Source organism: Crocodylus porosus, unplaced genomic scaffold (assembly GCF_001723895.1).
Source record: "Crocodylus porosus isolate Cpor-Errol unplaced genomic scaffold, CroPor_comp1, whole genome shotgun sequence".
NCBI classification, from domain to species: Eukaryota; Metazoa; Chordata; order Crocodylia; family Crocodylidae; genus Crocodylus; species Crocodylus porosus.
Window position 1 is genome coordinate 20,947,226 of NW_017728949.1, and position 5,066 is coordinate 20,952,291.

Genomic DNA, 5,066 nt, shown 5'->3' on the forward strand with positions numbered 1-5,066 from the left:
CCTGTCCCACTGGCACGGAACTGAGCTTGGGTCTGCCTGGCACTGCCCCCTCACTGCTGCAGTGATGGGGGTGGGGGTGCAGCCAGATGCCAGCCGGCATGGAGTGAACTGGCCAGGGAGGGGGTTTAATTTCCCCTCCCTGTTCCACTGGCACGGAACTGAGCTTGGGTGTGCCTGGCACTGCCCCCTCACTGCTGCAGTGATGGGGGTGGGGGTGCAGCCAGATGCCAGCCTGCATGGCCCCCTGAGGCAAAGGGAGCAGAGAGGGGGGTTATTCCTGCCTCCCTGCCCCCTCTGCCCCAGGGGACTGCAGCTGGGGTCTGCCTGCCCCAACTGCTAACGCTGCCACTCACTCCCTGCATGGGGTGAGAAACAGGATAAGCCCCCTCCTGCCCCCTCTACCAAATGCCGGAGGAGGGGAAAATAACCCCCCCTCCCTGCCCCCTCATCTAAGAGGCCATTCCAGCCAGCCTCTGCCCATGTCCCCACTGCTGCCACTGGAGCAGCAAGAGGGCAGGGACCATGACGGGAGCTGCAGTCCCATTCATGGTGTTCTGGAGCATGAGCCTCTTCCTGGTGGGTCAGGCTGCGCTGCGGGGCAGGGAAAGCTGCCGCAGATTGTGTGGGGCAAGGGGTGGCAGCAGCAGTAGGGGTGTTGGGGGGCAATGGTCCCCTCTGAGCCCTGGTGCTGCTGCTCAACCCACAGAGTCTGCAGCAGCTCTGACCCTCTACTCACAATCCCCCCCACCAGGAAGAGGCTCACACTTCCCAGACACCGTGACAGTGGGTGCTGCCCCCCATCATGGTCCCTGCCCCCTTGCCACTCCAGCAACAGGGTCAGGGTGCAGCCAGAGGCTGGCCAGCAAAGCCCCTTAGGTGGGGGGAAAGGGGGGGTGTTATCCCCCCTCCCTCTGGCATCTGATGGAGGGGGCAGGAGAGGATTTATCCCACCACTCATCCCATGTAGGGAGAGATTGGCGGCAGTAGTCAGGGAAGGCAGACTCTGGCTACGGTCCCCTGGGGACAGAGGGGAGAATAACCCCCACTCCCTGTCCCCTATACCTCAGGGGGCCATGCCAGCCGGCTTCTTGTTCCACCCCTTCCCCCATCACTGCAGCAGCAAGTGGGGGAGGAGGGAGCACCAGGTGGACCCCAGCTCAGGTCCATGCCAGTGACACAGAGAGGAGGGAATTAACCCCCCTCTCTGGCCTGTTCACTCCAGGCTACTGCTGGGGCTGGCTATGCCCTTGCTACTGGAGCAACTGGCAGAGAAATGCAGGTCCATGCTGGTAGGACAGGGGGGAGCATGGGGGAAGAAATCTCTTCCCTGCTCCCTTCTGGGGCCAGTGTCTGGCCAGGCCCGTACCCCTGCCTGTTCCTGCTCTGTCTGGGGAGCGGAGTGGCAGGGTCAGCCCTGTTCCACTGGAGCAGACAGCCCAGCCCAGCCCAGAGAGCATGTTGGGATACTGGGGGGACTCTGGTTTAAATTAAACTAGGAACAGATCTGGGACAGAAGTTATATAAACCGATTTGAGCTCAATCAGTTAAGTTTGATACTACATTCAACCAGGTTTATCTCAAACTGGTTTCAGCCATTTTGAAACTGGTTTATGTGCACTGAACTTATATTCTGTTACAGGTTTAAACCAGTTTCTGATCACTTAAACCAGTGTATGTGTAACACTACCATTCTCCAAGTGTGGAAGGAAGCCACTGAGGCCACTCTGGGGTTCTCTGAAGTGACTACTTTCTAGAACACTACAGACTGAGGTTGTGAAAGGCTATAAAGGAGTCCTGGAGCATCCTCAGTAATGTACTTCCAAGTCTGGAGTCTGTCTGTGAGGCAGGCAGTATGATGTGTTTGAGAATACGCAAACTGGGATATACTACCACTGTGGTATATATAGGCCCTCTTTATCAAGCTACCACCTTACAATAACCACATAGATTCTAGTCCAGTTTCAACAAGTAGATTGTTGGGTTCTGCCTCTTGCTTTAAATTTCAAACAGGCTTCACTCTATATACTTTGTACAAAAAATCTTTTAAATAACCCCTTGGGCTAGGGACAGACATTCAAAAAGCCTGAGCCTGAATTGATTCAATCTTTGCAGGTTAGTCTAACCTGCCTAGGCTGAATCAATTTGTAACCATACAGACATCCCCTCTGGATTGAAAAAATGCAGGCACATGTTGGTAGTGGCTCAGGCTAGAAGTGGGGGGGCACTAAAGCAGCCCTCCCTTCCTTTCCACAGAGCTGAGCTGAGGGAAGGGCATGGCCAAGCCCCAGCAATATGCTCTGATTAGGGAGGGGTTCCACCCTCTCCTTGATAACAGAGCATTTTTTCAGCTCTGTTATCAGCATTTAGCACCCCATCAGAAAACAAAGCCTCTCTCATAAGTTCACGCTCTTCTTAAGCAACTTTTTCCAAGGAAGGGAACATTCCAAGGAAGAACATTACCAGCTACCTGTTGATTAGCTCCAAAAATCCCTAAGCTAACACTGCCCTGTCTGCCTTTGTCCTGTCTGTCTTACACAGACACCATTCAGCTTTAGCTAGCATACCACATGTCGGCTATGGTCCATCCTGTGGGAGGGAGAGAGGAGGGGATCCCTGCTTGAGCATCAAGCAGTGGCAGGGGGAAGGTGACAGGGGAAGCCAGGCAGATGCTACTGTACTTGCAACTCTCTGCCAGACCTGCAGCGAGGGAGCAGAGGGGAGGGGACAACCCAGTTCTTTGGAGCAGAGAGCCCCACCTAGCCAAGAGAGCATGCTGGGATGCTGAGGGAGTCTGATATACCTTAAACCAGGAAGGGGTCTGGGACAGACATTGCATAAACTGATTTGACCCAAATCAGTTAAGTCTGATATTACATTCAACCAGGTTTCTGTCAAACCAGTTTCAACCATTTTCAAACTAGTTTATGTGCACTGAATGCCTGTTCTTTTACAGGTTTAACCCAGTTTCTGATCACTTAAACCAGTTTCTGTGTAATGTCTGTCCCTAGCCTTGGTGGACTTCTGCTTATTCACAACTCTTATGCACAGCTGCTAAAAGGAAGTGGGGTAACTTGCTTGCTTTCCTTTTCAGTCTCCATCTTCCCATTGGATTTCACTTCTCCACTGGGAGATTTCATAGACTGCAAAGAATAAAAGCTACACACAACCTTCTGCCAGTTGCCTCTTGCTTATCTCACAGCCAATGACACTGTCTGAGCACTCTGGATCAGGACATCTCTGGTGCCTGTCACCTCAGTTTAGGCTTTTCTCCTCCTCCTGAATCAGCAACTCAAAGACATTCTCTCACCTCAGTGGGACTGGAACACGCAGAACCACCACAGTGCAACTCCATCATCTTGCTCCAACTCAGAGCAAGGCATTATCCCTACTTTACCAACCCTGCAAAGCTAACAGCACCTCTTCTGTAAGGTCCTTTAATAATCAACTCAGGTCCTCTACCTCTGCAGTTTTCTTGGACATTGAAATACAACTGCATAGAGTGGACCCACAAAGTTTCCTCTAAGAGAGTCTGAGACTCATGCCCAGGAAGGAGTTACAGCTTGGCAAGGTTAGACATGCACAGCTTTATTTATTGAAAATCCATTTATTTTTAGTAAAGTTGGCACTTTTTTCCTACTGGTTGTTATAAAGGCAAAACAGTATCTCCAGGGTCTGAGACTCCTCTTGTGTATTAACTGGGGACGTGCCAAGGTCCCTTTAAAGCAAAAGCATTTAAAACTAAGTAAGAGTTGTCCACAAAAGTCTATTTTCTGCCTCAGTGACTCAGCTGGCCTTGGGATTTTACTCATATAAGGTTATCAAATCATCCTCTAGCTTAGACTCCAAGTTGCTCTGTTTATTAGGCATCTGTATAAATATGTTGCTGACCATTTCCTCATTCCCTGAAAGCAGAGACCATATTTTTGAAATGGCAGTGAATGTCACTGTCAGGATAAGATTTGAGCTATAGTGTAACTGGAAAGAGTCTGGAATTCCTGACTTACACTTGAACCCACCTGGGTTTTGCATGGGGAAGAAGCATTCCCAGACAGCTTCTACATCAGCCCACACCAGGAGCTGCTGCTCAGCCCCCATGGACTTACTTACCTTGACTCGCAGCTGGGGTACAAATGACAAACTGCCTTCTCCTCAGTAGGGGTGAATCACTTGGTAGATAACAGGTTACTGAGTACATACACGAACATACCTTTCTCCCCATGTGGATGCATCCTTATGTCCTCATTGTAAAAAGGTGTTTTGGGGGGGTTTTTTATTACAAGGAGCTAGATAATTTCATGTCAAACTCTGGTGGAGATAAGGCACCCAACTTATTCTATGGTGAAGATAGTTGGGCCAGCCCTGTACCCCCAGCTAGAGTTCACCTTATCTACCCATATTCAGGTAAAATTTCCAGTAACTTGTCTCCAGTAGGATTGGTCTGTAATATAGCTAACTTCATGTGAACAAACACCAAGTTTTGCAATGATAACACTCCTGTAGACTTTCTTCCTGGGAAGTCTGGTCTACAGAGCAGCTGATTGGACATTCTGTGAGTGCATCACTTCATAATAAGTTGCCTAGTCTCCCTGGCTAGGGACAGAAGTTATGCATAAACTGGTTTAAGTGATCAGAAACTGGTTTAAACCTGTAAGAGTTCAGTGCACATAAACCAATTTCAAAATGGCCAAAACCCATTTAAGATAAACCTGGGGGAATGTAGTATCAGGCTTAACTGAGTTGCATCAAACTGCTGTATGCAACGTATGTCCCAGACCCTTTCCTTGTTTAAATTAAACCAGAGTCCTCCAGCATCCTAACATGCTCTGTAGCCCTGGGCTGGGCTGCACGTTCTGCTCCTGAGAGCAAGGCTGGCCCCGCCTTTCTACTCCCTAGCCCGAGCAGGGGCAGAGATTTCATAGATTTCATAGACATTAGGGCTGGAAGGGACCTCGGAAGATCATCGAGTCTAGCCCCCCGCCCGAAGGGCAGGAAGTCAGCTGGGGTCATAGGATCCCAGCAAGATAAGCATCCAATTTGCTCTTGAAGGTGTTCATTGTAGGTGCTTG